The 27,266-nt window shown below is 38.3% G+C and overlaps 1 protein-coding gene across 1 annotated transcript in view; it reads right to left on the bottom strand.

The window, feature by feature from the left end:
* The window catches only part of LOC131707322 (D(2) dopamine receptor A-like), a 38,200-nt gene extending 25,730 nt beyond the window's left edge, over positions 1 to 12,470 (bottom strand). The window contains exon 1 of the mRNA XM_059009756.1: positions 11,831 to 12,470. The gene's annotated coding sequence lies outside the window, so the exon portion shown is untranslated. The remainder of the gene's footprint in view (positions 1 to 11,830) is intronic.
* Between the last annotated feature and the right edge of the window lie 14,796 nt (positions 12,471 to 27,266).

Genomic DNA, 27,266 nt, shown 5'->3' with positions numbered 1-27,266 from the left:
CATGCAAGGAACTGCTCCTGAGTGATAAGCTGTACATTTCCAAATCTGCTTGTATGCATTGCTAGATCTTTTATGATCATAGCCTTATTTAACTTCAGTGTTTCAGCCAGCAGTCAATGTAGTCTTAGTCTTAAAGGAAATGTTTTAAACAGCGGACTCTCCTGATAAATAGGTTGAAAAACACTCCAGTCACAGCTAGTGCTCTTGTGTAACTCACACATACGCTTGCATATTCATAAGCTGGCTGTCTTTTGTTTTTAAGCCTTCAAACTAAACATGCATTATTCCACTGGGTCAAGGGAGCGTAGAACTATCGAGTCCAGACTAGCATGGTCTATTTATTATTCCTGCAGAATTCTCAGAAAACATTTGTGGCTGTTTTCACAGGTCCTGACAGAAGTTGGGTTTCACAGACGGATATTAGCACTACCTCACGTTATTGTTGGTAAGGTAGCGTGAAGTCTGTGAAGCCAGCACATATAGCTGACATCTTTTTGGTGCGTTAGTGCTCTGTAACGTCAGTGAAAAAGGTTGAGTTTTCTTCTTCAATTACATATACAGCAAAAGCTCCTTTGCACTTCTGTAAAAAAAAAAGGGAACGCTGAGAGTCGAGTTACTAAACAGCCGCCCACAGATTTCAACAAAAGGTCTGTTCGATGTGTCTCATACGTCTCCAGGAGGTATTCAATCACTGAGATACCATCAACAAATAGAATATGTTTCTCTTAATATTCACTGGACTTTAACAGGTACTTTACTGTTGTTGTGCTTAATGGCATGTGCCAGTATTAATGAACAGGCAACTTAGCATAATGGTAATATATATATATATATAATTTATTTTAACATTGTTTACAGTGGATTAATTAACCTTCAGGTTGGGTTCAGCCATTTTTTATTAAAATTAATATAATTTATGGAAGTTTATAGCAAAGCGTTCCTTTGGTTCAAACAGTCTGGCATGATTTGTTAACTGTCTTCATATGTATGTATGTATATTTCTATTCACATTATAAATGTCATATTATCAATCCAAGTTGCCTCCCATCGTATGCACAGACTCGATCCTGTATGTGTGAGGAGAGACAAAGAGATATAAACAGGCTGTGATGACTCTCAAAAATGAGCTGAATTTGTCTTCACTCAAAACACTATGAATAACAGAGGATTGGAACAGAATATCCACCATTTATAATCCTCTCTCAGCATTTGGTACCATCACATCTGTATATTCTTATCGCCCGTGTGGGTTCAGTCCTTTCCTGTTGGTCTCAGTCCTGTAGCTCTATTTTACTGCAGTGTACATTCGTCTCAATAAACCTCCACAGTGCCATGATCAGTCAACATTACACACTTGGCCAGCAGGGCAACACTCTACTTAAGGCCTTTTCGGCATCTCACCTTCGGGCACTAGTACCGATATCCTCAAGCTCCCTTATACTGAAAAGGTCGGGACCCTGGGGCTTGTGTGAGGTCACAACGTGTGCCTTATCCCTGACAAGTGCTGGATTGGGAAATCATACAGTTACCAGAGCATTTACAAGCTAGTACAAGGCTCGCTGCCTCCATAGTGTTGGATTTAACCTGCCCACTCCCAGCACTGTCTGTTCTTATTTATGTGTTAACACGTCATGCAAAAGGTTATGTCAAATGGAGATGTTCTTGTCGTTGCCTCCGAGGATCCACACAAAGTGCATGTCTTGGGAACCTGCACACTTATAGACTTGTCGCACTGACTGACTCCATCACACAGGGTTCAGTGGCCTGCTCGGGGAATCCAATGGTTAAACGCTCAGCATCATTAGGACATGTATGGACTCTATTGCCACAAACTGGAGTTTATCTGAGAGATTACACTTCATATTAGACTGTGAAAGAGATGCATCCGTTGACACCAGGCTGCATGGGAGGTGATAGTTATTCCTTTTAAGCAATAAGCCACGACAGGGCGTGCACTGTTGTCAAGTAATGCAGATCTTGTGCCTTAAACTATCTGGGAAATGCATCACTTGACAGTGTGCACCCTTTGTAATTATAAAATGGTTCAATGTTAGTTTTGTTAGGTTTTTTTCATCTTACAGTTTCAATTTATTAGACCCCCTTTTTTATTTAAATCAACTCAATACATAACTAACTTTCAAGTTTTCTATACGTGGTTTAATGCAGGCTGGCTGACGGCATTTGTGACTAAAATCCAGAGCTTCACTATGACCGGCTAGATTATAAAGACAAGACCAAGGAAATAGATAGCCATATTCATCTGATGTGTTATTCATCAATACTGCAATGACCTGTAACCCTTAAAGTCAATTTTGACAACACGTTCCCCAGTAAAATACCATTTTTTCCTATACAAATTACTTGATAACTGTAAAAGATAAGTAGTGTTTTTCAGCTCATTTCACTATGTATTTATATACTGTGTATACTTCAATCAATTGTTTCTCATCACATCCTGTTCAAACAACCCATCCTTGACTTGTCACTTGTTTGCGGTTGATGGAATATAAGTGTTAGATTTACCCAGAGTTCATGAACGGAGCAGAAAGTTCATCCTAAAAGGAGCTGCTTTTACAGCTCAGTAGCTTCAGGCTCTGTACAGTATGTGCCCTTTGAAATTAGAACATTTAAAACAGCTGTTCCAAACTGCAAAATAATTACATTCATTCTCATCAATACCATGATCATTGGCATAATGCCAATGGCACTAAACCAGAGAATTTCAGTTTACCTTCCATATTGATTCAGTTCGCTGCTTGAATTGAACTGAAAGCCTCATTAAAGAAATGACACGTGAAAGATTGACATGGATGCTACTTGAATATGTAACAGATGTACTGTACAGCTGGGGATTACCTTTACTCTCCAGAAGGAACTGCATTATCATTAACAGCGCAAGGGATTTAGAAGCCTGACACCTATTTAAATGACAGAAATCCAGAGGGCTGGATACGTCATGCTCATTCCACATGAGAAAGCCTCATACCTCTCCTGCAATATATTCTCCCAATATTGTGTACCCAGGTAGCGTAATCCCCAATACATATTCCACACCACAAACACACAGTTATCAGGATGGGCTAAATCTCTGGTGAAAGCACCTCAGGCAATCTCTGCCACTTAGTGTCTCATAACAGTGTCACTATATTTTTCGGATCTGCTGGAGCTTTCAGATGTGGCACATCAATATACATTTACATACAGTGTGTGTACGATTCGTTGGTAGAATGGTACCACGGTGGACATATCAAAGGACTCACAAGGGTGTACTGGAATACACTGGTGTTTCCCTGCAGTGCAATGCTCCCATATCATTACCAGGCAGTGCATTGCTGTATCAGGACCACCGTGCCATTATTGGTCCATACCCATTGTCTGGTAATCTGCAAGGGCTTCTTCTGGGTAATACACTGATATTATAATTGTATCCCAACAAGGTGTGTGTATATATATATATATATATATACACACACACTGTATATTGTAAAGGCCAATGTTTAGTATCTCACCCTGTCATTGCCTTTGCAATCAATTCACTGTTCTTTTTCTATTCTGTGTGAGACGTCACTGTGAGATGCCCTGAAGCAGATTAGGCTTTTTTCTACCAGCATGGCCAACACAGGATGAATCTGTCACTGTCGAAACCCACTTATTTATTTAAATTGAAACTGCAAACATATACCTGCTATCCAGGGAAAGCAGCAGGGCAGTATCAACCATACAACAATAACGGCACTCGCTAAACTATATGAAACACACAAAACTTTCTCTAACATCTTGAAACACAGTGTTGATTAACTCTGAATCATGCATAAATCACGGGAATAATGCAGATCTGTCCTAAAGGTAATCTGCAGTGGAAATAAGTGGCAACCCAGCTTTATGATTGTTCTCAGAATGAACCGCACAGTTACTGCACAGATGAAAATGTAATAACTGCACTCCTATAACTACGACAAACTACTTCTATATGCAAACATGTAAGTGTGACAGACAGACAGACAGACACCTCCATATAGACCCACAATCTGAAAATCTACAGCATATCCCCTTCCCAGGGGAGCTTCTACCCAGAGGGGGGTGACAATGTACCAGACTGAGTACACAACAATGGAACACAATGGTACCCCAAATACCACAGATACTTCTCTTGTTATACAGCACTGCCTCATCGCACTGCTCCGATACACAGGAGAGTCTGGCTGCTTGACTATGGAACTTACTGGTACAAAACCCCACTGGAAAAGCCCAGGCACGAACCCTGTCTCACCAAGGTATCTTCAAGCACTGAATAAGAGTGAAGGAGAGCCACCCCAATGCTAAGCAGTGGGAATCATTTTCCAATTCTACAGCAGAGGCTAGACTGATGATGCTATACTTAAGATATCATAAGAGACCACAAATACAGGGAGGGAACATTGTGAATTTATAAAGCAGAGCCCAGAAAGCATTTGATCATAAGCAGAAATTGTTTGCTGTTGTTTATCAGCTCAAAAGGGCACACACACACACACACACACACACACACACACACACACACATATATATATATATATATATAGTAATTGGCAGTCACTTCCCCGAGGGGGAGCAAAGAGCGTTTCTACTGTTGGGCTGGGGATTTCAATTAAAGATTGAATTCATCATCCGCCTCACAGTTTTTTTTTTGTTTTTTTTTTTTTTTTGCAGCTTCAATTATAAAAAGATTACACCAAGGTTTATAAAAATCTCTAGGAACGTTATTTGCTCTATGCAGTAAATATCCATATAAATGTTCTTATATATTCAGATAGAAGCTCCTGAGTACCCTTGTCCCTATTTAATAATTATACTAATACTAATAATAATCAATAAGCTGTACGCAGTAAGGCTGTAAATCCGTCAAGGGTTTATGGTGACTGATAAATCCAGAGAGCAGGAGCTCAAGTGATGCATCAATCTCACCAAATTCCAGAGACCTAGTCCAATGACATCACTAAGTTGGGGGCCCTGCACCGATGTATTGACAGTGGATAAGACAGCAATAAAGCAAAAATAAAAAAGCTCCTTTCCTGAGTTTTTCCCTTGATCAGCTCAAGGTTGGCTCGGATTTGCAATAAAGCCGTGCATTTTCACCCATGCCACCGACTTCTGCATCAGTGTTAAAGGAGTACTAACCAATGCATCATTTTTTTAAATGAAATCCAATAGCATCCTGCTAAATTAGATACTGAGTTTTGTTTCCAGGCATGGGAGTATTTCAGGAGGTTTGATTTTGAACCCCACAACAGCTAAGAAGGAAACTTTTGAACATTTTTTTTTTCTTAATCAAATTGAATAAAACAAAGGTTTAGAAATACCAAAAAAAACAAAAAAAAAAACATGTAGGCTCCAGTTTTATTACAGGTCCAACACAATGCTGCTAGTGTTTTTTTTGTTTTTCTTTAAATAAATTTAAATTGTGCACTTAGTCATTTTAATAATAGAAATTAGAAATTAGAAAGACTAATTGCAGTGTTTGAAATGACAAGAAAAAGGGTTTTGTACTCCTTGACATATTAAAAAGAACAATGCAACGCCAATGCAATAAATGTCAGGATCCAAATCACACACATTTGCCAGTTGTTACTTTCATTCTAGTAAAGTGTTAAAATGTCAAAAGCTAAACACAAAAACCCCAGCCCTTTTAATGTAACAGCGAACACAACACATATGACATGCAATGAAATGGCAAGCTAGCCCTGTGGTAATCTCTTTTAACACTTGAGCGCCTTCTGAACAAAGACAAGAGAATGACCTGCTTGAAGTCTCGTGGTGCATGGAGCAGCGTGCAGTGGCACGAATTCCACTGGGTTTTCTGTAATCAAACATACACAGCAAGTTTCCTTGGACGGCGCTGGAACCTTGATCTCTTTGTACGGCTATGGCAGACATGAAGACACTCAAGGAGATGGTAAATGCCAAGTCAAACCCAAGCACCAGGCCCCTTTAGCTAGAAAGACGGAAGCGTTCTGCTGGCAAAATCTCACGGGCATGGCGGGAGATTTCATGGCGAATCATATTCTCTTGCGATGCCTATTACAGGACTGTGGACTGAAATTGTGAAGAAACATGTTGTGGTGATAGGCTTTTCTGGGATGTAAATAGCCTGTGAAGCACCCACAGTCACGTTCAATTGTATTCTAAAATGCAATTCCACAGGGAGAGTTTACAACGGCCATCCTTCTCAACAAATGATGCTTGTAGGTTATCTGTTGGAAAGTACAATGTTGTCTCGCAATCAACCGTTGGCCTTTAAGAGAAGCAGCCCTGTGGTTTCTATGGCAATAGTAATTTAAAATATCACAGAGACTAACCAGACATAGGCTAGCAATTGTCATGAAAGATCTTTCAAGTTACAGCAGCATATGGCAGACCAGATTGGACTTATTCTGTAATGAATCAAAACACAGTCGCGTAATTATCTGCACTTAGTCACAGCATGAAAATAAAACATGAATGGCACTTTTATATTTCAAAATTCGATTAAACACACAACTTAATGAAGTTTGCTGTAGCTTGTACACTGCACAAGATAACCGACTCATCCTTAAGCAAAGACTACAATCCCCAAAACATGTCAAATGACTAACGTTACATCAGGAGCAGTCTAAAAAGTGTAAGCTCTGTGGGGAATTTTGCAGGAAGCAGCACATCCCTCTGGAAAAACCATACACTCTGAAGACACGTTACACACTGAAGCACTGACAGCCCCAGTTCAAGTTAACTATGGTACATCATGGTAAATCATAGTAAAAGAAAAGCACATGAATAAAAAAAGAGCAGGCTAGCATTGTAAACTACATATATGCACGGAAAAGCATTGTGATAATATATAGTATGATCATGTTAAACTGTGCTATTAATTATTATGGTAAAATAACATTGATGTTTCTTTATTATTATTATTATTATTATTATTATTATTATTATTATTATTATTATTATTATTATTATTATTATTATTATTAGTGGTAGTAGTAGTAGTAGTAGTAGTAGTAGTAGTAGTAGTAGTAGTAGTAGCAGTAGTAGTATTAGGCTGGCATTACCCGTACTCCAAATCTGATTTACATGTATTCAGTAGACCGTGTTTGGTTTCATTGCCATCAGGGAAACTGAAGCATCTGCTTTTATGAAAATACTGTGAATGTAACAGGCCTCCAATGGGCTCATTAGATTCATAAGGTCCAATTGCTTCGAGCTGAAGCTGTATCCTAACAACAGGAAAGGTCTCTTGTGATCCCTGCTTGTTACCCACTGTCCTTCCTGCAGCACAAAGCTTCAGACACAATGATTTGGTTTTGCAGGGCTCCTTTTTGTGTTCCTTCCTCGTATAATGGTGTCTGGGTGCTGTGCTAAACTGACATTTAGAGAGTCAGAATGTTGTTTTTGATGCCTTTTCAAACATTTATCTCCCAAGTCTTCAGCAGGCTGTAATTCAAATATATTTTTGCTTTTGCAGCCCCAGTTTTACAGGGAAACGAGAACTGATGGCTTGTTTAAGAACATTGCATGTTAAATGTTGATTGAGTTGGATGCTGTGAAAGATTGTTAAAGCAATTGTCGGGTGTTGCTTGTGTCTATTATAATTAAGGCTGAGCGAAGTTTCTTTTTAGTACTTCTACATGCTAGAAGATCACAGTGCCAGGCTTGCTGAAAAGCTTTGGAGATATTCAACTGCAGTATAGATGCTCCCATTATTACGCACCATAATGCAACTGTCATTTTCATATGAGATGCAGCCAGTCATGAAAAATATTCTTTTGCTTGCTTGCATATTGTCTCAGAGTAACTGTGATTCAGATCTGCCCTACTGTTTTTGATGACAAAACATGGCCAAGGTTATCGCTCATGTGGAGCTTACAGCAAGCCTGTGCTGTTACCGTTGGGTTTTTCTTTCACTAGACTGGACTGCGATGTGTTTTCCTGACTGCGGCTCTGGTCATATTCAAAGACTTTTTCAATCAGAATTTGTACCGGATAGTAGGCCACTCCATGATGTCTGTTGTTTCATATCAGAATAACCAAGTCCCAGAACCTCGGGTCATATTAAACTGATCTAAATGGTGACTGACCGAAATACAACCACTGTTTAGATCATTAAAACAGGGCCCTTTATGTACCAAGGTTTAACATGTAAAAATGCATCAGAGTCTCTTAGTGCACTGCTGTCTGTAAATGTGTGTGTGTGTGTGTAAAGCCAGGGGGGGTCCTATTTTAATGATCTAAATGGTGTCAGGTTTTATATCTGCCATCATTTAGATCAATTGAACAGAGCCCCTCTTCTCCATTTGTGCTTGTGCAAAGAAACAGCTGAAAACACACAAGGACCGGAATTAGCAGACAATAGAAGAAGAAGAAGAAGAAGAAGAAGAAGAAGAAGAAGAAGAAGAAGAAGAAGAAGAAGAAGAAGAAGATTCTTACCCTGACCTGCATAAAGACACTCATATAAATCACCACATAAACCACTTGGCAGATAGCATTTGCCATAATATATAAACCCTTTCAGTAATTTTAAATACCATCCTTCAGATCTACCAGAGGTTGCACCATCCACAATGGCGTCACTTGGATTCATATGAGCTGCTTAATAATCAGACACAGACATGCTGGTTTACATTCTCTGGTCAGGAAATCAATCAGAGACTTCATTTAACCAGGAAAAGGGATTCTTGCTTTCAGTGGTAACATGAGGAACAGGGGAGAGGGAGGGGAAGGGGAGGATTGTATCCTTCAACTGTGATAAATAGAAGTGTTTTTGTCACTGGCAGCAAGTGGAAGCATTATTCTGGGATTAGCCAGGACACCAGGACAAAGAGCGGCACCTCTTATAGCAGAGTTTCCAAAAACCATACTGGAAATTGAGGAAACAGAGCTCCATTCCCAGCATCCCAGCAGCACAGGATTTCTTTGGAGATCCCTTCAATGAAGTAACCCACTTCAATCTAGTCCTGCTTCATATTGCTTCACCGTCACTATAAAGGACGGTCCATTCATGCTCCTGTTTTCCAAAGGTCATTTCTGCAATACAGTACAGCACCTGTAACTGAGAATGATTTACCTGAGTGTGGGCTACATATCAAATACATGCAATGCATAAATAATGCAGGCACCCATGCATTTAGTGTAGCTGTAGTTGTTCACTCTGAAGTAATGTGAAATGGATGTTAAGAGAATGTGCTTCTTTTTTTGTTGGCTTTACTGCTCTGTGAAAGACTGCTTTACAGATGAATGCACACAACCTTAAAACTGCAAAGCATCATTCACTATATGTGATGGCTTTAAATAGTTTTAGACAGTGATGTATGCTCTGATTTGGAAAAAGGGGGCATTGCAAGGTCAGAGTTGATGTAAAGAAAGAATGGAAAGATTAATGCAATATTTTTCATCACTACATTTTTAAACTGGTCACATGGGGGAGGGGCTATAATTATTTAACATGCAGTATTTCACTGTATTGAATGCATTTAGATGATAATATTTAAACACTGGTGTGATAAATTGTGGGCAGCGAAAATACATTATGAATATTCAGTCATATATTGGGTTGAGCTGAATAAAAGACTTATCAATCATGCAGAAGTGCAGAGCCTAATAATATATAAAAAAGATATCACTAAATGCAAGAGAGGCACCCCGACCCTCTGTTAAAATGCGCAAGATAAGATCATGGCTGTCCTTGTTTTGTTGCCTGTATGTGAAAGGGAATAAGCTTAATTTCCCAGCTGTACTCGGGCTCTACGTACCCTCATTTGACTTTGATTAAAGGCGCACGATCCCATATGGTTTTAAATACAGTTTCAAGGAAAGGAAGCTTATGGGTGCATGTTCCATTACTGAAAGTGTGCATTTCATACAAACTTTATGTAAACCAAATGCACATAAAACAACTGGCTTCATCAAACAATTGCTGTTTTTCAATTACTGTATTTGAAAAACAATGATCTAGTTTGAACACATACATATGTAGTCACTAGGCTTAACCAAAGTCTAACATTTGGGTCAAACCATTGGATTTAAAATGGCTTGTATATGATGAGATTAGATAGATAAATAACAAAACTGCACAGAATGCATTATCACACCTAACTTGCCACTAGCCATACCGTATAAGATTGATGCAACCATATTTCGCCTTAAAGACATTTTAAAGCTTAATTACGCGATAGACGTGCTTAGGGGCACAAGCTATCTGTAAATAAAAAACACTATCTCATCTCTGGGGCCATAACGCGAGGCTTCTAAGAATCACGGTGATATGAAGTCTAGCTCTAAATGCCATAGAGAAGTGCTGTTTATATAGAATGCGCAGTATATAAAGTGGATTCGATGACTGTGAACCAGCTCCTTGGGAGGACAGAGGTTTGGGATTGAGAATGATGCAGGGACAGGCATTCAAAGATTTTTCTACCTGCTTGGTAAGAAGCTATTAACCGCTGGTTGGTTAATCGCTCGAATTAAACTTGCACGCACCGGGGCTGTCACCGAGTCCAAAGTGGTTAAATCCCATTGCACAAACTCAATCTCTTATAATACTTACCGGTACGTGAAAGTCTTTCATGTAAAAAGGAAAAAAATATATATATTGATGAATTGTCTATTGTCTGATATAAATAATGCAACAAAAGTACATTATAGGTGGTACTGAATTAAATGGCATATAATAAGTTAGCGTCTATAATGCAGCCAAGTCTAATTACTGCAAACAGAACATATAAGGCAGGGAAGGCGATGGGATGAAAATGTATTAGTGGGTACATTCACAATAGCAAGGACAAAGTGGAGAAAAATAAACTCGTCAGCTTCAATACAGGTTCTTAAGAAAACGTTTTGCTCCCAGTTGGAAAGCAATTGGAAAACCTAAAAACCAATCGCGATCTTACTTTGAGTTGCTAAGAGCAACCGAGCTGACACCGATTCTAACTGTATATTTAACATACGTGGGCGTTGTCATCTACCTAAAGAGTACAAGTTGTTTTTTTTGTTTGTTTTAATGTCTCTCCCTTATAACACTTTGTTGTTTTCTATACAGCGATGCAAGTAATAGTAATACTAATAGTAGTAGAAGGTCATCTTCAAAACTATACATATTACAAACATTCAGTCAAGTGTATTTAGTGCATTCAATATAATACAGACACAGAGAAAAACACAGCATGTTGTTTAATTACCCAAAATATACAAATACTGATATGTAAACTGTAATTTATTCAAATGAATGATTCTATCTGGTGTATGTGATTACGCTGACTGCCCCGTTTCCAGACGGAGAAGCAAGATGCAACATGTGCTGTTTGATTACGTGCAAGACGGGATTTAACGACGTTGTTTCGGCACTTCGTACTATTGAATGCATACTCTTGATAAGAGAGAAGACATTATGTCAAGCGTTTCTTAATGTGTATTAAAAAGAAACCATATGGCATAAATCATTCACAAATAACGTGAGCAGATACACTCACATAAGGTCCATTAAATAAAAAACAAAATATCAACAGACGATAAACTGTAAGAACAAATAACTTATAATGCCTTTTTAAGAAAACACAGCGTGTGTTATATCTAAAACCACTAATGCCCAATGACATCCTTTAATACAAACTGAAGTCTTGCTTTGCTCTTATTTTTAACACGCATTTGTGGTGCGCAGTGAAACACACACCAGTTTCAAGAACAAATGTAGACAGCAGTATAGGACGCGACTGATCACATTCAATAATGCATAGTGCATAGTGCAGCATAGTGCAGTTTTGCAAAAGACAAACCTTCTGTATCGTTATTTTTATTATTTTCAAAAGTTGCAGTGTCTTACCTTCAGGCCATAAGATTTCCACAAGCAAAAAGAGTCCCCCCCCTGTCCAAGTTTTCTTTCTTCCAGTTAATCCACAGCTATCCAGAATAGCATTTCTTCATGTCGCCTCTTAAGCGTATCCCATTGTCTTTGTTTAAATGAGTTCTAGAATGCCATCGTAAAAACACGGCTTCCTTAATGATCGTATGAAGACTAAACTTAATGTTTTTGTTTGTGTTTTTTTTCTCCCGTAATTGTAGCAAACAGCGGAACTACCTACAAGCAAAGGGACAAACACGATGTTAGTCCAAGTACGGTGGCAGCATTTAATTTTGTAATGTTGTCATTCACCAAACACCAAACTATGCAGAATGCTCTTTCCCGCTGCACCTGAACTATAACTTTTTATTATTTTATTATTTTACTTTGCTCTTTTTAATATGGAGTTTCTCTTTTAATATCCACGGTATGTAGCAGGGTCAGTCTTTCTGTCCGACACTGTTGCTAGTTTCAGTTTTTAAAACTTTAGTTAGCGGGGAACAAGTGAAATCAAACCTGTGCACTGGAGTATTTGAGTCTAACGACTGGCCTTTTTCAAGTTTGAAGTCTGAGCAACATTAGATTACCTCGCTGTACTAATGCACGATCCCCCGTTCTCAGCAGTTTCAGCACCGAGTGAGGGACAGCGACTGTGGCTCCAGCACAAACTGCAGGTGGAAGAAAGAGGCGGGGTTACCGCATCAACATCAACTAGGGCATATGTTGCTGTCGCTTCTGAGCGCCTGCTACACATTCGGGTGCTCTTACACCCAGAGAAGTCAGTTTTGGGGTTTGGTATTTATGACAGTGGCTTTGCTTCTCTATTTATAAAAACACATAACTGACATGTGTTTAATTCCGTAAAATACTGCAATCCTAGAGATGGCGACATAGGGCTAAAATGGGTTCATGGCATTTATTTTTGATAATCAAAATGTAGATTTCAGTCGTGATCTTTGAAATTACTTTTTGATAGTCTGGTAATTGCTGATTTTATATATGAATGATCTAAATAATAGCTTTTTACACTGCAAAAACTAAGAATCATCACAATACTACCAGTAATAATAAAGAAACCAAAAATTAAATAACACCTGAACGTGTAAAAAATGAAAAAAAAATATGAACATTGAATATTGATGGCGCCTTCCAGCATACATTCAGTTAAACAAACACAACGGCACGTTGTACTGAAAGGAATCGTTTATATCAGAAACATGCTCGAATTCTCTTCCTGCATTTGCATCGTAGTTACATTGTACATGCATGTGCACTTGCACATAACTGCAATGTGATTATGACTATTTGCAATGTACTTGACATGTAAATAGTTTAAACCTTCGTAGGAATACTATCTCTGATCTATGACTCCAAAGGCATTTAAATTGTATCACATACCTCCGTGTCACTGGTTAAGAGCTGAAGACAAGTAAGCACCATTATAATTAGGGAGCTACTGCAACTTTTATAACATTCACCTCAATGTATGTAACTTGTGATACGTTCTCATCCTCTATCAATCTTTAATAGGAATACACTGAATATGCATAACTGGATCATTAAATGTTAATGCAGCCTGTTAAGTATCAATGATGATGAAATTAACTCATGTGGTTAAAATTCGGGGCAAATTTAATAACCAGCACACATGCTTTTCCTTTAAAGAATAGTTAGCCTTTTGATCTTATATTCCTGGTAGCCACTGTTATATTAATCAGAAGCAAGTGTAAATGTGGTGCCGTGTTGATTCACAGATGAAACTGCTGTACATTGCACAGAATCAAATACCAGCTCCGTGTACATTGCCTGTGATGATGTGATCTTAAAGTTGAACTCACTTAGAAGTGGAGCGCAAATATGTCCTGACATTGTGAAATGTGTTCTCGTTTCCTGATTTCCAGTTACCCTTTCGGTTGGCTATCAGTGCATTTATCAATCTGATTTAAATGCTTTCTCAGTTTCTTCTGTGCTCGCAGTTCTTGGGATGTGAAGGATTGTGCAGTGCAGTGCCCAGAGGTGGGAGCAGCATTGTCTGTCATCCATCATGTTCGCTCCAGTGGATCTACAGATTAAGATTCTCACACCATTGTGTAACCCTGGTGGCATCACTGAATTGGCAGGGCCCAATTGGGTTTGGGGTCGAGACAGAAGAACCAAGATGACTTGGTCTCAATCCAGGATCAAGATCTCCTCTGAGTATCATGCTGCATGCTGCTACCAAGGTACTTAAACATGTGTCCATTCACCTCTAGGTCATGTGCTTCTATTGCACGGTTTGCTGGCTTGCCTGAAAACGTATGTACTCGGCTTCATCTTATCCACAGCTTGGATGCTGACCCACACCGGACGGTCTGAACAGGCCCTGTTTGGGTCGGACCACAGAGCCTCAGAAATCTGATCACAGGCTGATCTGTTTGAGATGCATTATAGTTCAAAAAGATGCTGGTAACACTTTACATTGTGTCTCTTATTACTGTGTATTGGCATAGTGGTCACTTGGTAAATACATGTGCACTTACAATGTTATTATGCATAAATACAATGTACTTAATGTGTACATTGTTTTTGCACAATATAACCCTAACCCTTTTCTGATACAATTGTGTACTTGCATATATCATGCAAAAAGATGTGCACATTAAGTACATTGTACAAGTGCATATATTGATTTGCCACAATTGAATTTCCGTATCCCATAATGCGATTCATATTAGGTATAATGCATTGGGAATTGGTGGAATTAATAAGCAGCTGAGCTAATTCCCCTTACAAATGTGCAGGCTACAGGGATATATTCACCTACACACAGTTAAGAATGCTGTACAAACTTGGGGGCAAACATACTGTACAGGTCATATACTAAAGCACAGCTTAATGGGGCATGTATCATGCAGTGTGCACTTACTGTCTGCTTTCTACAGAGAGGAAACATCTGTAGTGTCACAAACCTGCTGCTTCATGGGCTGATGAGGAAGCCAATCAATGGAAATTACAGCAGGACTTTTGAAAGGGAAGATAAGGAATTTGAACACACTCACTAAAAAGGAATTTGATGCAAATTACAGCAGACTCAATCTCTGCATAACTTATAATAAAGGTAACATGAGATTTGATTTCTATGGTATTTTTATTTAGTGTAAATACAATCGTTAATCAGACCATAATTAGGCTATTTTACCAAAAAAAAATCCACATGTTTGTAACATCATTAGATTATTTAAATGTGTTCAGATACCAAATAAAACATCTGGAAGTGACAAATTTGTGTAACGATACCATGTTGTACCAGGGCCTACTTTGCATTTAAATATGCATGACACAATCAAAGCTCAAGGTGGCATACAGACAGTGTCACTAAGAAGAATACTGGTGCTCTTCAAAATAGATCAATCAAAATGTGTGTTTGTGTGGGTCACGATAAAGTAGAGATGAAAGAAACAGCAAGAGTTTTATTTTACACATTATGTTACATTATGCCAAGTACTACACCGTTAGGGCAGTGTACATGAAATGTGTAATTAAAGTAGAGTTAATACAGGAGGATGTTATACTCATGTAAAACAAAAACATGGAAACCACCGCCAATGCATTTGAAAAGGACCCGCTGTCTATGGAAACCAGTCTTAACTACATTTCTCCATCACTTTGATAACACTTAAAAGCCTCTTTGATGAGCGCAACTGGATTATCCACTCATTTGAAAACGTAGGAATATTTATGAAGTGCTAAGCAGGTAAATACATTGCTATGTTTTGAAGGTTCCTTTGAAAGAACATGTGCATCTTTTACCTGTCTCCCAATAGCACATCCCTCCCATAGTGTTCATTGACAGTTACTACAGTCTTTGGGAGACCAGAGGCCCTATTTTGACAGGAAAAAATACAAGAATCTGACCTATTTTATCTCAGCATTTTGGTCAACCTTTCTGAGATACAGCATCCCACAACCAAGACAATTGTCTCTTTACACCCACAAGCTAACCGCTCCTGTAGGACAAAGACCAGCCCTGGAGGTGTCAGCTTTGAACTCACAGAATGCTTGTCCAGTATGGTCTGCTGCAGCACAGTTAGGAGAAACAGTTCCTGTTGATTTTGCCTGCCTAGCCCGTAGAGCTTCCTGTGGACCGGGAAGCCTGCACTGTCCTGACCTTGTAGATGCATTCTGTGTGCACAGTATGCAATGACAGATCCGCTGTCCTATACAGCAGGAGGGTCAGGCTGGGCTCAGCTTAATAAAGCACATGCTGCAGCAGATGTTTGTCTTTGGGAAAACAGATCAGTGACCTCTCTGTCTTGAAAAATCAGATGCTACCTGCTGCTTGAGACATCTGTACACAGTTCAGTCCTGTACCTAGAGTAAACCACATCCCCAGCAGACTTCACAAACCTGTGCCATTCTAATTTAAGGGCTGTGCTTATATTCTCATGTGTGGGTATTGCTCTTGATTTCCCAGCAGAGATTGTCAATGTCAAGCAGACCTCCATGAAAATATTTTTGTGAGTTTCTGTATTTGCAAACAGCATCAGACTAGCCTTTCATACAGAATCTAATTGTTTGCTAACATCTTCTCTTCCCTTTAAAAATGCTCTTTAGATTGTGATTGGGGTAATGATATACCAAAGTTGTGTGTTATAAAAGTACCGTGTTATAAAAAAATCCAGTACAGAGGAGTAATAAAGTTGTAATTTGGTGGTTTGTTACACATGTGCATTTCAGTGTACTACAGTGCACTTATCAGATGGCACAAAACTGAATATTTTATAGACCAGGAAAGTGATCAGGCGCTCCAGATTGGTTTGTTAGACAATGAAAGTAAATGTCTACACCCATCAGTGTTTGCTCGAATGAAAATGTCTTCAAGACTGTATTGGCACAGACTTCAAAGATTAATCTCAGATGAAAGTAACTGTATTGAAAAATAGCCACGACCGGCACTGATCATGAAATATTAACAAACTGGCTATCTGAGAGCAAATGCAGGAGCCTACAGACTTTTAATCCCTGACTTAACAAAGAAACAGTTAGGCACTTTCCCTTTTGTGTGCATTGGTCATTTACCCTTAAATGTCTCTCAAATGTCAGTTCCCAAGAGTTCGAAATGTAGGTTGTTTAGATGAATCATTGCTGTGATTGCTAAAAGAAATACGATGGACAAACAACACGATGCATTTTGTTATCTTGAAAGTGACAACTTTCTTTCGATTTCTTCATTCAGATCAATTCCACACTCCCAACAAAAATACAAATTATTCAACACTTCAGAACAATGAGGTGCAATGCATCCTGAATGCACACTGATTCCCAGGCTGAATTATATTTCAATTGCTGGGATCACAAGAAACAAGAAGATTGGATGCTAATTATTTAGAGCATGGATTTACCAGAGCGTTTCTGTTAAAGGAACACCTCCCCTTTGCATAACAGCTGAGCAAGCAGTGCACAGCAAGTAAATAAATAAAATAGAAAAACATTAGACGATGCCAGTCATGAATGCTCCAAAAAATTACAAAGTAGCCTGTCCCCAAAATGAGGACGATGGCATTTGATGAGGGGTTAAATGTGCCGTTAAATAAATATAAGCACATTTTTAAATGCAATGTTTCATTTACGGACCCCAAAGTTGGAATCTGGTGTTTGCTGATCAGTTTTAGCTGGCATTTTCTATTTTCCATTAATTACTTTATACAGTATTAACTAACATTAAGAGATTGACACATTAAGCCCTCATACAGGACAAGTCACAGCAAACATATCAGTAATTGGCAATAATTAACTGCCAATTCCACATGAGAGACACACACTCCAGGGGCTGGATTCAATCTAAGCTGGGGGGGGGGGCATTGGCATTATACAGTGTAGCTATATCTGCTTGGCCAGATCCAAAGTGACTGTTAGATAGTTAAAAATAAATAAACATTAAGTACAATAGTTATCAGTAAATTAACTGAAAAACGGCACAAATATGTTCACCAATGATGTAAGGAAACAGGTGTGTATGTATCAGTACAATACAACAGTGGCATCCGCAACTCCAGAACTAGGTGAATCATCAGCTTTCCCTTTATGCTGCTGCCATTTTTAGCACAAACAACACCAACGGTAATTAAAACTGATTTTAATTAAATCCTGTACATTGCAGATGGGATCTTAGAATTCATTGTGTCTCGCTTGATAACAATTAAAAAGGTGCACATTCTCTTAAACAGGCTTGTCTGAGCAAATGCACCTTATAAAACATAACCCATTATGATTTCCCCTTGTTGTTCCTGAAAGGAAATGCAAATGCCATAAACACTGGTAATAGGTCATAAACGTTTGGTCTTTAAACACACGTGGTATAGGGAAATGCTTTAATTGCTCTAGAGAGATACATGCCTGTTTCTTAATGTAGCTGAGGGTGGGACTATGCCTCAGGTTCTTTTCATACAGCCCAATGAGGCATGGCTTTTAAAACTGTTCCTATGAACAGCCAGCAATGTATGCAGTCTGTGATCTCTATCACAGTCTGCTTTCATGCCTGTTTATTCAGTGGCAGTTTGTGAGATTAGGCACATGGGACGCTGCCTTGCTAATTTTCAACAGGTCACAGACTAATCAGATAACAAAGTAAAACTATCACCATAAAACTCTGTGGGGATTCAGTTTACATGCAAACCAGCAGTAGCATTTGAGTGCCCAAGTAAAAAAAAAAAGAATCTGTCTTTGTTTTTCCATGGCAGTCTTTTTGTAAGTAAGTTGTATGTGCTTGATATACTAAACGAACTTGGTACATTAGATTGCATTCTAATGGGTATATAGAGGCGATGGTGTTAATAAAAAAAAACATCTGTGCGTTTTAAAATAGCTTTATTTATTCCACCAGGACGGAAGCCTCTTCAGACTCCCATGCCTGGAGCATCGGGAGTAAAGCAGCCTTTCTCAATAAGGATGTTAAATATATAACAAGACAACGAGAAGCAATACAATTCTATTTTGTATTCAATAACGCAGCATCCGGTAAAGGCTAGCCGGAGCTCATGTAGTTACCACACAGAGTAATAACGTCAAGCCTGAATCTCCTCTACAGTAAGCACTCTGCCCCTTGCCATTCCACTAAAACCTTGGATACCTGTATTCATGTTTAGATTGGTGTATCAGACCTGGGCTGCTTTTTAACCAGTACCTTATCCACGGCTCCCTAACCCTAACCCTTACCCTTTTCTGATATAATTGTGTACTTACATATATGGTGCAACAAGATGTACATGTTAAGTACATTGTAACTATGCATAATAACTATGTAATGACACACTTAATGTAAAGTGTTACCGATAGTAGAAACGGGCCCCACAAGCTCCAACTCATTAATGAAGATCCTCTCCCTCTATAGAAGTGGTTTCAGCTATCAAAATCATTTCACAAATCTTACCTGACGTGAACTTCCGAATCGCTATTTAGGTCTCAAACAAGCATTTTTATTTTTTTTAAGTAAATATTGATGTACAACTATACCTCATGTGTACAGCTGAGTGTCCTCGGTTTGTTATAAACATGTATTAATTCATTTAACGCATTTCATTTTTGATGATTTTAAACAAAACATTTCAGACAAGGTCATTGAATGATACGTTTATTTCTAAGGTTATTTTACATGAAATTAATGTAGCATTTTAAAATGGATGACTGTGTGCGAGAGGAACATTGAGACAGCTGGTCTGACAGCTAATGATTGCACTGAGTGTTCTTGTGTTTCTGTAGTCACACTACAAACACATACAAAAACAAAAACAATACAAAATAAACCAGCCCCTTGTACACTTTTGCAGTTTGTAGACAACATTATCGACACTAAATCATTTAAAGACCCTTACAGTTTTATTATGGAAAGACTTCGCTAGTTGTACCCAGTGTTTGAGAAATGCACAACATCTCCAGTTTTTTTTTACAATGTTAAGGACTCTTACTTCATCTGTCAGCACTGACATCTGGCTGAGTTAGTCTTTCCAAATGAAAACAGATGGTTGAATATTAAAATCGACTGAGAGACTGAACCTGTGGTCTGTTGAGATACTATCTAACACTGAAGTGGGGCAGACAGACAAAAGCCCCTTGCTGATTTTTAATTGCTTTCAGCGTACAAATATTAGGATGGATATTTTATATAGCTACTGGCCACAGATCATACTGTTTTTCAGAGTAAATATTATCCAGAAGAGCAATCTGAAATTGATTTTAAAATGATGGTTATGATTGTTCAACAAGCTGCCAGAAAATATCTCTACAACGAATTGTAATTAATGTATGTATCACCTTTAAACCGCATTAAGGTTTCTGAAATCAGTGCCATGCCAGCTGCCCATGATGGCATCCGATTCACAGAGGTAAGAACTCCCATCATCTCCACAATCATTCAAAATGAGGAGGTGGCCAGTTAAGTTATACATCACCCGTGGAATGATAATCTGCAAGGATAAGGCCAGTAAAGCTATTAAAGTAAACCTGTGAAGTGTATAATTTTATATTGTAATGTGAGAGACTGAAATAAACTGCATGTTGCCAAGTTGCCATTAGCTCCAAGCTACGATTATGCTCATAAAGCCTGCGAAATAAGGTTAGTTGCTTTGGGCAGCCTAAGCATGTCTCTGAGACACCTGATAAATCTCTTCGTATGGGAATTATGGGCCTCGTGGGTAGAAACAGAATTAGTTTGGAGATCCTCTCCTGGAGCAAAAAAAAAAACGAAAAAAAACTATTTGAATGACGTCCAAATGCATGAGCTGTGGATTTCACTCGTGAACACAAACCCTGGGCAGGAGTCTGCGTTTAATATGTGAATCTCTCCTGTAGATAATGAGAAAATGATCAGAACCTGCAGCATTTCACAGGTGAAAGTGAGAGCAGCGTGCTAATAGTGGCTCAGGTCTGTGGAGCAGGCATTCCTCTGCTCAGATAGGGCAATGCATATTTCATAAATATGGGTAAATGAGAATTTAAACCTGGATGTAGTCATCTGGGATGAGACGTTTCATGAGACGTTTCATCTTAAGGGTCTCTTATAGACTTTTTAAAAGAAAAAGATTAATAAAGAAGTACACTTTTATACACCCCCCATTCCTACCTCCACACGTCAATATTGTACTGTAAACTGTATAAATGAGTCATGAGAAACGCTTTATAATACTAAAATAAGAAAATCATTTTAAAAATACATTAGTTACACTGTTATTAAACGCTCAAACAGCACGCACGTATACGTGCAACGGGTGAGAAATTAAACCAGACATCATCTGAAATGTAACATCATTAGTGTCATTGGCAGCAGCAATGGAAGATAACTGATGATTATCCAGTGGGCATGCTGTGCTGGGAACCCCTCAGCAGTGGTACGTCTTTGCAAGCTGACAGTGTGTATTAGCTAGCAGCCTCAGCACTCTTCCCAAGACTAACTTTATTTGCTTGAGCTAACACACCACAGTGGCACTGAGAAATGCTGCACTGTATTATTGTAGAAAGGGAAGCCAGGGACTGGGTTGCATAGTGGATTCATAGGCTAGGGGGTTACCTCTGGAGGCTGTGGTTCAGATCTGCATGTTGTACCAAGATGCACTAGTTCTCAAACGGAAGGGAAGAAAATTGATTTTATGGTTAAAACCTCTTTCGAGCCATTGCAGATCACAGGCCCGAAGAGTGACAAAAATTAATGTACTTCCACAAAGCCCTAATTAAACAATATATGCCAAAATATTCTTACTCTTGTGATTTGTATGGCAATAGTGTTTAACTGAAGGTGGGAGCTGGTGTTTGCACATGGTTACCCAAAGCTGCATGAATGTATTTTCTGTAATTCTCCAATGTGCATGTGGAAATGCTCTGTATATGGGCACTGGGGTGCAAGAAATGAATAGATGAGTGCTTGCCTGTTCCTCACTGTGTGTATAATTCTAATTAGCCTAATGATATATTCAAACCTGCTTGCTGCAGTACAAAACAATGAGTCTAAAGGTCCAAGCAATAGGAATGAGAGTCTGATAGCGTCATTTTATTTTAATCAATTTTGAATTAATCTTGAGGGAAGGTTATACAATAAAGGCTGGTGCCTAATGGGTGAGCTGAATATATTAGCTGACCACAAAGGTCTCTTCTTTGGAGAATCACAAAAAAGTATGCTGCGTGCCTCTACTGACCCAGTCTTCTCATTTTAATGGATCTTGTGTTCCAATGTGTGGATCAAAAACACGAGTTCCCCGTCATAAGAGAATTTTTCTGACTGTCTTACAGGCATTATTGCAATTCTTGTAGCTTTGCACATTCGCCTTTTAAATCACTATACTGGAAGCCTTAAGCCTGTAAAGTACACTGGTGGCAATCCACAGTAATACACACAGTGCTGACACCACATTGTATTGTTTTAGAGTCTCCCATTATGCTCCTTCATCACAGTAACTCCTCTCGACAGCTCAGGAGAAAGTCTTCCAATCCCAAGCCAATAAGCCAATTACCTCTTTACAGCCAGGAGTTGACAAGAGATGTTAATCCCCCCCTCGGGGGGCAAGAGTACCCCTCAAACATAATGGTTGTCAAGCCAGAAGAGGGCGCTGTAACGCAGTGAGATGAAACGGTTCTATACGACATTCTGCATGGGAACAAAGATCTACAGCGTGGCACTACCAGAACCTGACTCGCCCTGCACACCACTCAGGGATCCTCACCACCAGCACCTGAAGCATGGACCATGTGTATGACTCTGGAGGGGGTGAGATAGATGGTTACATTGTCGAGTGCTCATGTGTTAATCAATTAATGCTGGGTGCGTGTCGTTAAGCCCACAATTAAAAGTAATTGCTTCTAGCTCTAAACATACCTGTTTCTACCTGTACTCAGGAAGGGGAATTACATGATGAAGTTAATGAATAAGAAGTTAATGGTGTGGATTTTGACCCCCTGTTCTGTCTTCTCTTTTTGTGAGCACAGTCTTCATTCTTCATGTATAGAGAGAGCTCTATTAAGCGTTTTCATTACTGTGACCTGTTTGACCGGCTTGTAGAGATTATTTTTCTTCAATATTAATACCTTTAATAACATTTTGCTAAATATTTGAACCATGTTTTTAAAAGTTTCTTGACTAACAATTCCATGTTACAGTAAAATAATACATTCTTAATACGTTTAAAAATCACTGTTTGTTTTCTGAATAAGTACACTGTGTACTTCTGTATAAAAGAGAACTAATACATTATTAATTAAAAAAAAAATCTCCAGATCAATTCTAATTAATATTTCAAATGCTTGTAAATACTTTCTGTAAAACTTTTTTTGTGTGTTGTCAGACGTTTTTAAAATACATTCCTGTATTGCTAGTAACATAAAAGGAACATTTTTGATACATAATAAAATCAAGGCATAGTTAATTATTTTTTCCATTGTAATTTTTTTCTCACAAAAAGGTAATTAAAACAGTCCCAGATTACATCTTGTGGTGCAGTCATCTAAAGGTAAAATTGGCAGCATAACGTGCATAGTCAGGTAATAACATGGTAATAACTGTGTAACTACAAGCAGTTCCTGTACTTACACAGCAACTTCTTGCGGAATAGGTGTCTAATTACATCGCCTGTGCCAGCGGCTACTATTAAATTACAGGAGGTAAGAAGATGTTGTTCATGAGGCAATGTGAATGTAGTTACACACGCTCTTACATGGTAACCAATGGTTAATCATCTAGTTATTACAATGTAACAACATTGCACTCATGCCCTGTGTTCTAAAGTGATACTGTAAAACTAGAAAAATAGTTTAGAAAATCACTTTGGATATTGTAATTTGAAATCATGGATGCAGCACATTCAGGTTATTTATGGGACTTGAAAGTGCTCGTACCATCCTTGACAATAACTCCTAATGTAACCGTCTTTAAAAAAAAAACTGCTATATAAATTATAAATCCAATGTTGGCACCCGTTTGCCATTCTCCTCTCCTAAAAGATGCATATTGTGTTTCTCTAAAGAGCCAACAGTCTATTTCCTTGCCAAGTAGTTTATCATGAGCAGATGAAAGAGATACATTACAATCAATCTGTACAAATGATATTTTTGCTGCTTTTTCCACAATGGAGATTTTTTTCTAACCCTAGGTCTTAATTATGTTGTTTTTTAAAAATACATATATTATTATAGTTAATATTATAGTTATTATTATTTGTGTTTGCTTTCATTGTCTGTATTTGTCATTTCTACAGACCACCCAAAACATCATTTTATAATCACAACAGAAATATTCGTTTTAAAAGACCGACCTTTAATGTTGCCCAGGTTTAAAATGATGTGAGGTGTACACAGCTGAGGGGCATACAAACAGTTAAATGAAAAAAACTGATAACAAATAAATCAAGATTATAATGCCACAACTATTAACATCTAATCCCCACAGGCTAATATTCGTCTGGGGAGTCTTTGAAGGAAACAGTAAGATGGTTTGATAATGCCAGGGTGTACAGACCAAAAATAACCTGTAAGAATTGCCTGTCACTTGAGTAACTGATCATAACACAAGCAAGGGAAGCAAGCAGTGAAAAGAGAGGCCGAACAGTAAACCTTGAACTGTTGCTATGTTTGTATCTATTTTAGCAATGCCATAAGGAATGCACCTCGGTTTTTATATTATGAGTTAGTTCAGTGGTGACAACAACACTGCGAGGTCAGCAAGAAGTAGAACAAACTGCTAACAAGGACAGCATGTCCAGTTTTCCCAGGTTCAGTACATGGGTTTATACGGTCCATGGGTCAAGCAGTTAGAGACCTGCTATTGTGTTTAAATACACGGGATGTATTGACCTTTCCTCATTGATTACCATCTCCAATTCCTTCAAGGATGTTGAGGCTAGAAATCTGCATTCAAGTCTTTTTTCCCCCGAATGGCTCGCATTTCCTTTGGGATTGTTAAACATGAAATATTTATGCAGTCTTGCAAGCGGAAGCACCTGCCAAACCGAACAGCCTCTGTCAGATCTGCTGTCTTGTAGGATGTCCGCAAAAAATAAATAAAAGAAATACTAGATTCTTCCAAGAGAAGCTTTTTATTTTTTAAAGCAAGTCAGTGTTAGCTCCCCTTATGTGTCTGTCTGTCAGCTTTTTGTACATGGTGTAATCATAAAGGTTATTAACATGTACAAACAATAGAAACGTATTGCTGGATGACACTCTTCACATGTCTCTAAAACGAGGAATTCAACCCTTTACTAAGTTGGTTACACTTTATTTTAAGGATCACTTCTTTATTTCCTACCATCTTGATCATATCATTCAAATGAGGTTACATTTCTAAGGGACTTTTGAAGTTGTCATAATAGGGTTTGGTAGGACACAGACGGTATTCTAACAAAAACAAGGGCTCAAGACCAATACATTTGAAAACCGCAGCTGTATTTGTAAAGGCATAGCCTTGTTAATTTATTAAAATAATTTAAAGAAAGGGCTCCCCCCTTATTTAAAATAATAATTTGCTTCAGTATAGAAAAAGACGAGGCAGCCATTAGCATGTGTATGTTTTTTTGAGTCTGTAAACAGGCGCACGTTAATGGTTGCCTCCTCTTTGAGTTTTAAAGACAGTGTAGGCAGGGCGTGGGGAGCTTTTTTTTTTTCTTTATCTTGATGAGCAGTGCTGATAGAAGTTCTAGAAGTTCAAAGACAGAAAGATTTACATATATATAAAGTTTACCACTGTATTTCTGCATGGTATGTGTGCACTTTTCCCATGGCTATACTATGCATTTACCATAGTTGAGTCTGGTTTGCCATGTTTACTAATATGCTTGACCATACCTTGCTATTCTTTACAATACTTACCTATGCTTTGTCAGGGTTCATTGCACTTTGCTTTTCTAGCTTTACCTTCACAGTACAAGCTAGTGGCTCAACAATACTGTCATTATTCCTAAGAGAGTATGAATTCAACAGTGTCCTAAAACACATTTTTAAATAGGTCTGTTTTATGCTTAAGCATAACAATATGGTTCGGTGAATCACAAAAGACTAAAGTGAGTTCATTTTAATCCACACAGAAAGAGGCTAAGCAACATTAATAGAACACTCTCATTGTTGCCATAGAAACATTTGGGAAGCTACAACAGTGCAAGCAAAATTTGCTTTTGAAACAGTAACGTGTGTCAATACCATTTTTTGTCGACAAGAGGAAATGTTATATTAGCATTTAAGGTTTTTGTATTATCCTATAAAAGCACACAACTCTCCACAGAGGGGATTAGGCAGATATCACAGACCAGTTTTGGGCTCCTCATCTGTGCATACGTGCCTGGCTGCTTTATAAAGAATGGTTTCTTTGAATCTTCACCAATGCTGCTCTTTAATAAACGAGAGACTAACCCTTGAGAGATCTAATAATTTTTTATTTTTTTTTATTCCCTTGTACACTCTTAAGCTGAGGGAACATAAAATCACTTTGTGGCTTGGACCTTGGTTTCAGGAGACTAGGTTTCAGGCCACTGCATGGCACACCAGGGGAGACTTTCCTTCCCAACATGTATTTATATAGTGTGATCACAATGTCAAAGTGGTAAAATATATTATAGAGACATGATTTGTTATGATATATATATATATATATATATATATATATATATATATATATATATATATATATATATATATATATATATATACATTTGATGTAATTAGGTGCCAGATAGCAGATGTTACTATAAAATGAAAAACAAACCATGAAATCGCATAGGCTGATTGATTCCACAGTGTCTCTTTTTTTTTTTTACAGCAACTATAAATGTACAACAGTGTGACGGATGACCCTGCCGCTGGTTCTTGCGTGGATGTGTGAAGCCGGGACCCTTAACAGGGAACATGTATTAGTACAAGCTGGGGTGATTATCGAATCAGCCCAAATGAGGGTTAAGCTCACTTGTAATAAAAAATATGATATCCCAATAATATGATATAATTTCTAGAGCTATAACAGTGATCCAACCTGAAAACGAACATGCTTTCAGATGGGTATTTTAAAGAGATCTTCTGGCCAATTTATATTGATCAAATACTCCTGTACTCTCTATGGGAAAATCACATTGTACTGATGTGATTTTCACACCAGATTAGCTGTAGCTCTTAAGGCCATGACGTGACAGTGGGACTCTGAACAGTTTAAGAATATGATATTCTGACAGCACTGGATATCGTCTCTTTATAATTGCTATCTACTTCCATGTTCTTAGTTTAAGTGGCGCATCATTCTGCTTCCAACTCGGTGATCGCTCAGCCAGACGACGCCTGTTAGAAGCACACAGCTCCCACTGACCATTGTTTTTATCAAGGTATGTCTAGGCTTGATCTTTAGTCAGGATAAGATGTACCGAACCTTTGACAAATCCGTTTCCTCGACGAATCAGTAACTGTAATCGCAATCTCAACCACA

The sequence above is a fragment of the Acipenser ruthenus genome, chromosome 39 (assembly GCF_902713425.1).
Source record: "Acipenser ruthenus chromosome 39, fAciRut3.2 maternal haplotype, whole genome shotgun sequence".
Lineage (NCBI taxonomy): Eukaryota > Metazoa > Chordata > Actinopteri > Acipenseriformes > Acipenseridae > Acipenser > Acipenser ruthenus.
This window is presented reverse-complemented; position numbering and strand designations above follow the sequence as displayed.